General features: G+C 44.7%; 1 long non-coding RNA gene across 1 annotated transcript; it reads left to right on the forward strand.

Annotated features, from left to right (window-relative positions):
• The first annotated feature begins 261 nt into the window (after positions 1–261).
• Positions 262–8,530, forward strand: LOC117000875. Its single transcript, XR_004418864.1, has 3 exons — positions 262–383; positions 6,743–6,933; positions 7,520–8,530. It is a non-coding gene; the product is annotated as an uncharacterized LOC117000875 (long non-coding RNA).
• The last annotated feature ends 4,016 nt before the right edge of the window (positions 8,531–12,546 follow it).

Consider the following 12,546-nt stretch of genomic DNA (forward strand, 5'->3'; position numbering starts at 1 on the left):
AAGTTCAAATTTCACTATGTCCTTCCCTGGATGTCCTTTCAGAGCACTGAGTTCTCTGGTCTGATTTTATGCTAGGTGAAACAGCTTTTCCTTCCATCAGCTCAGTGTTTGCTGTTTTTCATGCATTGATTGCTCATATGCTCTGAGATGGGAAGGACAGGAGCTCCAGATCTGCCTTCTCTCTGTTCTTCCTGACCTGCTGTGCTTCAAGTTTGTTCTTTCTCTTCTGTTGTTTGTCTTCCTTCTTTTTTTTTCCCTCAAGTTCCTGAGCTAGAAAAAAAGCAGGCAGCAGAAAAAGCGAGAAGGGGAAGATCAGTGCTGTTTACAAGAAGAGCTAAAGCCTGTCTAGCATCATCCACAGAGTGGTTTCCTGTGAAATTGAGGTAAACACAATTCAGTTGGGAGGGTTTTTTCCTGAGAGATCCATTGCTTCTGGTCTGACAAGAAGGTGACAGAAAGCACTGTGGCAGTGGGGCTGGCTGGGTGCCAGCCCATGAGATGTGCTGGAGAGGCAGGGATGTGGAGGCAGTAGGGATGTGATAAGCCCTGTTTCTTCCAAATGACCACCACACAGAGCACTGCCTCTGCCCAGCCCAGAGCTATGGTGGTGTTCTCCAGCTCTGGTGCCAGGGAAAATGCTTGGTTCCTGCTGTGTTGGCCAGTGCTCCTGCAAAGGGGTTGGTGTGTGGAGCAGAAGACACAGGTCCCAGCAATCTTGCCTGGCTGAGTAGCACAGACAGACCCAAAGGCTCCCAGAGAGCTCCAGGGTGGGAAAGCTATCACCCAAGCAATTCAGAGTGGTCTTGAAAAACAGCTCTAAAAATCTGAGAGAAGCAAGAAATACCTCTGTCTTTCCATTAACACCATGAAGCAGTCACTGGTGGTTGCACAGCTCGGGTGCATCACAAGTGCAGCTCCCTTTGGCTGGTGTGCTGTGCTGGGGAGAGCTCTGACCCTGAGCCCACCTTCCTGAAACAAAGCAGTGCTGCACTGTGAATGATTGGAAATTTTCCCTTGTCCTTTTATTTCTGTGTGCTTGTGAGTGTACAGCACCAGAACCTTACAGCAGCTATCATCCATTTGCCAGCAAGTGGCTGCTGACAAAGCCAGAATCCACGGAGCAACGTTGGATACTTACAGAGAAGGGCTGGCCCTTGGCTATGTTGTTTGGAACACAATGCTCTTCATTCAACAGGGAAGGCACAAACCAGTTATAGTTCAGCTAATCTTACTAATCTTCTTTTAATTAATCTGTTTCAATGGAAGTTCATTTCCACTTGCACAATCAGCCTGGCAAAGGCAGATACTCCTGCAGAAATAAATCACCCCAGCAGAAAAATCATTCTTGAGACCAAGCCTGGGAGACACGAGACAAACAAGCAAGCCAGATGTACAGAGATAACAAAATAGGAAATTGAAGAACAGTTTATGCTGCTGTCTTTCCTAAGTTGGCTGAGTTGTTTTGCATGTGTGACTAATGTTGCAGAGGCAGCTGCTGCTGCCAGCGAGAGCCAACATCTCATCAGGAGCGATGCGGCACCGGCTGACTCTGCACATGCTGGAAAGCAGCAGGAGATGGGGATGGCTGCTGGGAGTCTCTGAAGGGGTCACAGGGGCTGGCTCCTTTCAGTTCTGTTGCTTTCCAGTGAGCCTCCTTTAGGCTGTACCTCCCTAGCTGCATGTGGAGCCAGTCCTGGGACTGTCTGTGGCATCTGTTCAACTCCCACTGGCCAGCTCTAGGTCCTGCAACAGGACCTTGTTTTTACTGAAAACTTGAGCAATGTTTCTATTTTAAATATGGGAACATAACAAAATCCCTTCTAGGTCTGTGGAAAGGGTTTGGAACTTAATGCCCAGTTAGGGCAGATTTTACCACAAGATTTAAAAGCTCAGAAACAGGATTAGAAAAAGGAGAGAGCTTTAGAGCTTTGCCTTAGGGATGGGACATATTTCACAGACATGGTCTCTAAAGAGCTGTACAAAGTCTGGGAGATACTGATGGCAGTGGTGGACTCCCACTGAGCTCAGAGCAATCAGATTTTTGCCATTAACTTCTCTGTAGGCATTAACAGAGCACAGCCAGCAATGTAATAATGGACTGTGCTACAGCTCTGCAAAGGGTGAAACCAGAGTGTAGTAAAATTTAATATTTCTCAGTAACAGCAAATACTCTGAATTGTGAAGGTGCTATAGATATTACAGAAACATTTGGTAACTAATTGGCCAGAGTACTTGTGGATACTTTTAGCATTTCCTCTGCTAGAAATTGAACTGAAAAGGCCAAGGCTGATGCAATTATAATCCCATTTCTGTATTTACTGTGTTACATGACCTCAGGCAAGAGCTTATCAGCCAATTCCTGACTGTGTGTGTGTTGCAGAGCATCGTCTCTCACTCAGCCTGCCCCTCTCAGACATTTCCTGGGGTCGGTGTGGGCTGCAGCACCGTGTTCAGGTAGACCAGCACCAGCCCTGGGTTCCTCCTGGGCTGCTGTGGGACCTTTGCAGCAGCCCCCAGGCTCCCAGATGCCATTTCCCAATTGCCAGGACAGGCAGACAGGTGTGTGCTGGTGCAGGTGGGATGCAGGGAGCCCACATGAATTGGGGAGCAGCACTGGGGGTCCCAGGCTTGGGTGAGAAGAGCTTTTGCTCCTGGGGGCTATGGGGGAGCATGGCTGGGAAAGCTGGCATGGCAGTGCAGAAAGCTCACCCCCTGGGTTTGGTTTCATCTTGGGTGTAGCAAAGAAATCAGCAGTGGAAAAACCTCCAGATATTTCTGGAAATCCTCCAGCTATCTGTCTTTAAAGTTAACTGAGGAAATAGCCTGTGTCCTCTTTTCTGGCTCGTGTTTGCTTCACTGCAAACTTGGCACTCTAAAGGCAGGTGAGGAACATGGGGACCAGTAACTGGACCGGTCTGACAGAGCAGGAACAGATGTAAAAGCCAGGTCAGGGTCCCTCTGGTAGCCCTGGCACACTTGCCACCAAACTGCTGGGTGCCCTGAAGTGCCCAGGAAAGGGTGAACTCACCTATAGGAGTGAACTCACCTGAAGGGGCTGTGCAGAGCAGAGGAGAAGGGGAGGGATGTGCTCCCCTTTGGTGGACCCAAAACACCAGCTGGTTGCTCCTCCAGCCCTGTGAGCATGTGGGAGATGTTTCAGCAGAAAATCCCTTGGGAATTGCTTCATCTGACAGATACATGCACACACACAGAGCTCCTGCAAGTGCTGTACCATCAGGTAAGACTGAAGAACATTTTTTGCAGATGCAGTAACCTGACTCTGTGATTCATTTATCTCATGACTCGGTGTTAGCATCAGAGCTGCAGCAATTTCAGGTTTAAGGAAGAATTACCCTGTAAGTAAAAGAATAATTTACATGGAAGTAGCTAATTGGCATCTCAACACTTTAATATATGCACTTACAATTGCATTTTGTGTTGGAGAGTATTATGTGGGGTAGCTAATGACACTGCCTTCCTTCTCCTTTGAGCTTTCTACAATGGGCAGAAAACCATGCTGCAATAAGAAGGCTGGTCTCTGCAAATTACTTGCTAAATTGAACTGGATTCTTGAAATTAACTTTAGAAGTCAGTTGAACTGCTCTACCAGCACTGCAGAGTTGAAAATTACATCAAATTCTAAATTACATGTGAAGAAAGCAAACTGGCTAGTTCTGAGGAACAGAACTATGGCTTTTATATGCCATTATCAGTAATGGTCCCTGACAGACCTCTCTGGAATACAATGCTTCCATGGATGGGAGGATACCTTATTCTTGACAGGATACTTTGCATCAGGCTGTAGTTGTGTCTCAAAACATTTATATGATATTTAATTTTCCACTAATTCTTTTGGCGGAAGGAATGCAGAAAGCCTCTTACAGATGCTATTGGCCACAGAAATGCTGGAAAGATGATCCTATTTTCTGCTTTCTAGCTTAAGAGAGGAGAATGATATTTTCTTTTCTTGAAATAAGATTTTTTTATCCTGAAAAACTATAATCCCCTTCGAGTAAAGCAGTCTGCAGATTCCTGAACAGGTAAAAACCCTTAGAAGCTAAACAGAAAGGGAATTTTCAGAAAAGTATATACTTCATTTTATGTACAGATCATTGTCACCTTCAGTTTTTGCTTCATTTTTATAGAAGAGCTTTTAAAGCAACTTCAAGAGCTGTATAAAAATTTGTGTTGTGTGAAATGAAGTGTTTGGGGTTTGATAATGTTTGGATTCATGTAAGTTTTGGAGAAAATGTAGCATGGATAGACTATAAACATGCCTGTCCTTACATGGCCTCAGCCACTACCCCTGTGTTCCCCAGGCTTGAGGATCAGGCTGATGAGGAAAAAACCTCCCAGAGGCTGCCCAAAGACAGTGGGCTGTGGCAGGGGAGGGCAGGGGAGCTCTGCCCAGCACGGCTGGAGCGGCTCTGTCCCTGGGAGGGCTCCCCCTGCACCCAGCCAGGGGAGGCTCCCCAGCCAAGGTCCAGGCTTGTCCCATCTCCTGGGGCTGCAGGGATGGCACAGGGCCTGCAGGACACTGGACAGCTGTGCCCTGCCCATTTACAGAAGGCTGTAAGTGCTCAGTGGGTGGGTTTCAAAGAGGCACATGAGCCTGTTCCAGTGGGGAACAGCACTGTGCCTTCAGAGACCTTGGGCATTTATTTTGTCCTTTGGCTCTCCACTCATTGGGCTGGGGAAGGAGGCACAGCTGTGCTCTCTCACCCTGCCAGTCCTGCACTGCTCTCTGGGGCACAGGGCAGGGGAGAGGCTCTGCTGGGCAGGGACCAGAGCTCTCCAGAGATCCTGGCAGCACATGGAGCTGCCACACTCACATAGACAGGGCAGATCATTTGTCTCCATGTAATTGTTGATCTAGAGGCCAAACCTTTGAACTCAATCAAATCAGCAAAGCTGCAATAAGTTACCCCAGTACACAATGTGGCTATTTATAAGGAAAAGCAACCCCAATGTTTTCTTAGCTTTGCCAAGGCACAACAGCTTGGAAAGATGAGCTGTTTTATTGTAGGTGTCCAGTGTTAGGCAGCCAAATTGTTTCATAGTTCCAAAAGTCATAATATTTTTAGGGGAACAGCATCCCTGGCTTTTGTTTCTTTGGCCAGAAAATGGGTAAGTAACAGAAGCACTGATGAGCCAAGGCTGATGCCTTCCTTGTGAGGAAGTCAAGCTGAAGACTTGTCTCCTGCTGCCCAAATCACATCTGGAGGCAGAATTGGTCCCTCACACCTCATTCCTAGCCCATGAATGTCCAGCAGGGTCTTGCTACTCTCCTTCTGTATTTTTTCCTGTCTACAGCAAAGGCTGCACTAAAGCACCTGCTGCTTTGTACATCTCAATAGGTTTTGTTACAAGGGGGGTGTATCACTGCAGGGCCTGTGCTCACCCAGCAAGGCTTTGTAAAGTACTGCACTCCTTCTTTGGCTCTTGAAAGATGTAAAGTAAAAAGGTCAAGCTATAAATCCAACTTTGTACTCATAGGATATGTAGGAGGACAAATAATCGTATCTTGTCAGGCAAATGACTCTTTAAATTATTTCCATCTCCACACATAGAAAGTCACAGCTATTGAAATGTGCAGCTCAATAGGTAAAGTGTGCAGCTAGCCAAGAATTGCTGTACATCTATTTTCAGGTGCCACAAAACACGTGTTCATCAAGAAGGCTATTAAAAAAATTATTTCCTAAAGACATCAGCACTAGGCTACTGAGGAGATCAAGAACTGAATTTCACAGGCAGAATAATGTGCACTATAAAAGGGTGAGCTGTGAGGCAAAGTCATTTCCTTAGGAAAAAGGCAGTGTCTCAATGGTCTTGGCATAGGATAACTATATTCTACTTTATGTCTCCAGTTTGATATGTAAAGTATGTATTTTTAAAAGGTCACTTCCTTTTTATATTTATAGATATAATATGCTGCTGCTTTTGGCTGCTTCTTTGGAGAGGTGCTATAGGGCAGGAGTTAAATCTTAAAAATACCCAAGCCAAAGGTGAAGTCCCACTGTTTTTTTCCATTCTGGATATTTAAGCTGTAGGAGCTGGTCAGCAAGAACTTTATCTACAATAAAATAGATTCAGAATTTGTAAAGAAGATGATTAAGCCAGGCTTACTGACTCATGCACTGAGCTAAGTCAGGAGGATGGTAAATGGAAGAAAAGGAAATTATACAACCTGACTAACAAATGAGTTAGCCAAGGAAGTAACCACTGAGGTGTCAGCTCAAAGACAGAAGGCTCCCAAAGCCTGAGGTAGCCCAGGGGAATGCTCATCTTCAGGCAGGCTCCAGTCCCATTTTCCCCAGATGATTCCATTATTCTGCAGCATGGGCGGGCTCCCAATTATCATTTATCTGCTCTGTGGCCCATGGTGGTAGCCAGTGACAGGGATGGGAGCCTCTGCAGCCTCATTCATCACCTGGCCTTGGAGAGCACTTCAGCGAGCATCCAGTATTAAGTTAAAAATGTAAATGTTGCCTTTAGCAGGGTAAATGAAATAAAGCTAATCACATTTTCTGGCTGCCTACTTGTGAATCAGATGGATGGGAAAAGGTGTTTGAGAAAGTATTGATTTTACTGAAATGTTCTTGGAAGGTTGTTGTCAAAATATTGTTCCTCAGGAATTTGACCTGCCTGGCACAATTTATCTTAGCGTATTTTTTAATATCCAAATTACTTACCATCCCTTTTGTTCTCATATCTGTGCCCAGACAGTTTTCCTGTTTTTCAGAGTTGATGCTCCAGCCTGTTTGGAAGGAGGGCTCTGTAAGCAGCACCCTAGTTTGGAGCCAAGGGATGGGGAGTCTGATGTGGCTCTGTGTGCACAAGGCAGAGATCAGCTCCACAGAGGAGTCTTGCTCTAACCTGAAAGGAGCTTCACAGCACAGCAGCACTGAAGAAAACCAGAAAAACTGCAGAGAGGTTTGTTTAACACCCAGCAACCATACGTTTGAGCTGTACATTTGTCACTGTGTCTCCAGGTGTTTGCACTGGTGTCCCTGCCTGTCCCAGCCTGGGGAGGGGCACTGGGGCTGCCCAGGCAGTGTCAGCCCTGCTCTGTCCGTGGTGGGGGATGCTGGTTCCTGCTCACACCTTCTCTGCACTGGGAATGAGCTTCACGTGGGACATCACAGCATTTCTGGCACGGAAACAAATAGCAGCAGGCAGCACAGAGTTGTGTGAAGCTGTTAGATCCACCTGCCCTGGGTCAGATATAAATAACACTGATGAAAAAGGTGTTGCCAAAAGGGGAAGCAGGCTGTAGCTTTGAGCTCTTGTGCAGCATCAGAAAAGTGCAGTGTGCTGACTCTAAAAGGACCAAAGGAGGAACAGCATAAAAAAAACAAATTCAGTGTTTTTGTAATAAAGAAAAAAGTAACAAGTAATTAAGTTTGAGGATTTGGCAACTTTCCTTTTTCTTTCTAAATTTTTTACAGTAATTTTTCTCAGTTTTCTCAACAGTAATTTTTCTTCTAGAATATAAATACCCATAAACTTTTCCTTGCAGATAAAGATCCAATGGATGAAAGAGCTCCTTTGTCACAAGCAGGATGCTCAGGAGTGCAGAGGACAGAACATCTTGGCATTAGAGCAGCCACTGTGCCCCAACCATTCGTAAAAGTTTGTGCCAGTGGGTGCACCAGCTTCAGACCATACACTCTGAGTGAGGAGAGGGCCAGGGGCTGGCATTTTAAAAATAGAAATTAGAAAGTAAAAAATACATTTAAATGAAGTTCAGCCTGACTACTGCTTCTAAGAAAGCAAAGTATGAGGCTGCAGGTGAGACCAAAAGCTCATGAGTTTGCACAGTAACATTTGTCTTGTCTAAATTACCCAGTAGAAAATTGTGGTAGTTGCAGACTTACATACAGAATAAAATTTTCCAATCTAGGTTTTTTCTTCTTAGCCTCTTTCGGTGTGCTAGTCACTATCAAAAAGTTCCTACCTTGCTGCATTCATGTTTTGTAAGAAAAAAATCAATTGATAGTGTGCTGGATCTGAGTAAATTTACCCTTTCAGAAAACAGTTTTCTTTATAGATTATATTTCCATCCCAAAACTTACTACAGGGATTTAACACATCTCCTGTTGTCATGCTGCACGAATAACAAGCAAGGAATGTTGGGGTTTTCCCCATTTAATGATTTATCTTTGTTTTTACCTTTTTTTGTGAGTGTGTGTATGCTGTTCCTGGCCTGGTTCTTACACATTCAGTAGGGGAGTACAAGAGCTGGTAGATCTAAGTGGTTTTCTGTGCTGCTGTGACATTTATTAGCAGGCAAAACCTGTAGCCATGGTAAAAATGTGTTCCTTTGCAGAAATTATATGTTACCTCTTATCCAAGCAGTCTCATACCTTCTCTTAGGTCAAAGAGGAGAGAGAAAAGTGGGGATGGGAGGTTTCTTTTTGCATTCAGGCTCAAGATATGTGCAATGTGAAACGAAATGATATCTAAAATTTGAGCTAGGGTAAAAGATCCACTTAAAGGATGTGTGCTTTTGGAAAGAGTTTTAATAGACAATAAAGAATGACCATATGTTTCACCTGGAGATCTCAACAGACAGATGCTGTGCCTCTCCTTTCTGTATATTGGCATGAGCTTAGAGCAAGAGGAAAATAAACCAAAAAGGCTTTCTCAAGGTGACCCTGAGCAAAGTTCTGTCAGGGAAGGATCCTGCTGTCTCCAATAATGAGGTGTCCCAATAGACAGTAGAAAACTGTCCTGATGTGGGTGACCTCCTTGAAAAATGTGTGCTCAGATTTGCATAAAGACTTGGTTCTCATTAAATGCTTAAATGCAGTGGCACAAAATGCACCCCACAGCTGCACCAGAAGAGATTTACTCCAACTTGAGCACGAAGCCAAACAAACCCAGTGGACCCAGATTTGCTGACACAATCAAGAAGACACAAAGGTGGTACAAAGCTCATTATTTCCTTTTGATCCTGTCTTAGATCCTGCTCATCCAGGCCAGAGGTCCTGGAGGTTTTGTGGCACTCCCACCAAGGCATTCCATGGGAGCCTGGCTTCTGTGCCAGGGTCAGGCATGGGGCTCTACTTCAAGGCTGGTGCCAGGAAGAGTTTTGGGAAGCAAACCACTGAGCAGCACTTGTAGGAGCTGGGCAGCTGCCAAACAACCCCTTTCCAAGATCTCCCTCCCCAGGACCTGCCTTGCTCATGGGCTGCAGGTTTTAGTTTTAGCAGAGGAAGGCAGAGCTCTGCATGTTGGACCCTGTCATTACACAGCAGGTCTGCTGAGTGGCTGTGGGGAACTTTTAAAGTAATTGTGCAGTAGTTATTCACCAGGGTACATTACATTTGGAATCAGAGGTCACTTTCCTTTCTTTACAAGGGAAAACATTGTGAGCAAACCTGTAATTTTGAGTACACTAACTACAAGACATTTGCAGATACCAAGTGGTTTCCTGGAATAACAGCCTCTCTCAAGAGAAACGTCAAATGCATTTAATCAGCCACATTTAGAGCTCTGCTACATCTGCAAATGAATTATTAACGATCTCAAATGTTTTTGAATGATCCAAAAGTCAGGAATAAGGTGGCTCTTCAGCTAATCAGCTCTGATTCAGGGCTTCTCCTTTCCACTTTATGCACTGGAGGCTCTGCAGCTGCTGCTCACTGGAGCTCCTGGAGTCACATTAACCTCTCTGGAGGCACCTGGGCAGCTGAACAACGCAAAGTGCAGCTGCCATCCAGCTGTGCCTGTGTGGATTTATGCATCACCTAGTAAATAGCCACTGCTCGGTGCTGGGGAGCCTGGGGAAGGTCTGGGATGCTCCAGGCAATGCTGCTCCCACACTGCAGTCACCCCTGCACATCCCTTGGCCACAGAACTCCTCTGCCCCGGTGATGCCATCCGTGACCTAACTCCTGGAAGGTGGGGTGGGTCAGGTGTGTCTGGAGATGCAGGTTGGAATCACCAGTGCTCTCATTAGTAACAGCAGGAATGGCAGAATGAAGCTGTGAGACAAAGCACAGCTCAGGCTGCTGTGCTCCAGCCCTGGCTCCCCTTTGTCGTGTTAATAAAATCATGGCTTGTGTCGCTTCTCCTGCAAAGCCATGTCTTGTAAAGTGCTTTGGGAAACAGCTACAACTGTCACACTGCTGCAACCCACCCCCTTCCACTGCTCTGTGGAAATACCCTTTTAGAAGGAAATAATTGCTGCAATCTCATTTCTCCAGTCGAGGTAATTTGGTTACATTAATTTTTGAATCAACAAGTGTTCTCATTTAAGAGCTCCAGCTGACAAAATAATGGAACCATCAAGAGGCAGATGTAAACAAAGCACTTGCAGTAGCATATGAATTAATGAAAAAACAAAACAGCATTTACTCTTATGGGTACTAATAAATGAATTCTAGTGTATGTACGAAGAAAAATTACCTCAGATCCTGAGGAAGGTGCTCAGTAGCTCGGTGTATTCCGACCAGATACAGATTTCTGTTCAATCTGAGTGTTAGGAAGGACCTTAAATATGAGGACACAATGAAATTTAGGAGGAAGATTTGAGCAGAAACATTATCTTTGCTGGACAAAAGCCACTGACACAAGAGTATAAACCAGCTGCATCTGGGATGCTGTCAAATTGTAACACAAAAGGGAAATTAAAAATCTGCTCCTCACTTTGCCTGAGTAAAAATTGCAGGGTGGTCACTATTGTGTACATAATTATAATAATAAGCTTGATAGTGTATCTGTTATGGATTATGCATTCTGTGTGCATTATTAACAACATGACTGTTTGTCCCACTGCACCCATAAGGAAAACACAAACCACAGACAAATGAAAGCAGAAGCAGCCATGGCTATTAAGAACAATTAAGCACTACACAGCCTCTCGGCAGGGGGAGGCTCTGGAGTGGTTTAATGGAGCAGGTCTCATGATGGGATGTACATTTGGATAATGCTGTCTTGCATATTCAGGTATAACTATCACTCTTCTGTGGGAGCCTTGGTTGCAGAGCAAGAGGCAGCTATAGCTACCAAGAGAGTGCTGCCTATTTAATATTTTCTCATTTCATTTAATTCCAGTATGGAGCTGGAGATGAGTTTGTTAGAAATAAAGCACTTCAGAGGGAGAATAGTTGTCTGTCTGTTTTCTGTGGCTTGAAGAGGAAAAAGTACTGACGTAGCTTCTTAGCTTGAAATCAGCTTGACACTTCCATATAGTTGTGTTAGACAGAGAATAATTCTGTTATTTCAAATATGGCACCCTTTTCTTGGCTGTGAAGATGAACCACAAGGTCCCTAATGGCTTGCACATGCTGTGAGTGAGGTGGTCTTCTAAAAAGTGATGTCGTTAGTCATGCCAACATTAGGATTCTCCAAAGTTTATTTTCTCTCCTACACAGTGTCTGACAGCATCTGTCCTTTCACACACAGGTTTGTACTACTGGTTTCTTGGATCCAAAATCATTCTGGTATCCAAAATTTTCATTGAGCTCTCCCTGACAGCCTGGAGGCAGTCAAACAGTTCCCTAGGGCTTTGGCCAGCTCAGGAGCCTGGGTAATCCAGGGAGTGCTGCAGGTGAAGGAACTCCCACCTGTCATGTGTGACATCTCAACCAGGTCCTGCACACACCTGGAAAATCAGATATTTTATTGTCTGGAATGTATCAAGGAATAGTGGCTGGAATGGGGCCGAGCTCCTGTTGGCAGTGATTGCTCAGGGTAATGGTGACACTGAAGATGAAGTTTTATTTCTGCAGCCTTTGTACTTCATTACACATTGCCTTGCCAAAAATCATCCCCACCCCACTTAGCCCAGATGAGCTGCTGCAGAATACCACAGGGAAAACCACTTTTAAACTATAATCCTGGAAATGAGCTGTCCTAGTGAAAATCACCTCTGACTCAGAGAGTTATGCAAGCACATTTCCTTCTGTGAAAGGGCCAGAACCTTTCCAGACCATCTACTGCAGGTGATAACAGGAGCTCAAGAGACATTTCAAGTGTCCAGAGAGTGTGCTCAACAGTAAAGGTTTTCTGTGTATTTATGTGACATGTATTGGTCATTTCATGAAAAAGGAAATAATCTTTTTATGTGCTGTTCCCCTCTGGTTATTTCTTTGGTTGTCACCGTGAGAGGTGGAGGGGATTTGTCTGCAGAGCTCCCCAGCTACTCCAGCAGAGCTTCCAGAGCTCACCTATGAAGGTTCCATTTTGTATTTTTTCAGAGCTTCATCATCAAGTCTGTCCCAGCTGGACAGATCATTTATGTTCCTCCTGCTGCCAAGAGGTACTTAATTAATAATAGTATAAGGTATAATAAGGTATAATAAGGGATATATATATACACCTCATTAATAATGAATAGGGTACTCATAATAATCTGAGGCCCAATTTTCAGTTGTAGGTAAAGCAGCTATTACACTGACTTCAGCAAGCTCTTTAGGTACCCCCTGCCCTTCAGGGTGATACCAGTTGATGTTCTCATGGCCCAGAAAACCACAAGTTTATGCTTAAAACTTAATTTGTAGGAAAAATAATATATTTCAGAAGAGTCGTCTGTAGAAG

The sequence above is a fragment of the Catharus ustulatus genome, chromosome 10 (assembly GCF_009819885.2).
Source record: "Catharus ustulatus isolate bCatUst1 chromosome 10, bCatUst1.pri.v2, whole genome shotgun sequence".
Classification (NCBI taxonomy): Eukaryota; Metazoa; Chordata; class Aves; order Passeriformes; family Turdidae; genus Catharus; species Catharus ustulatus.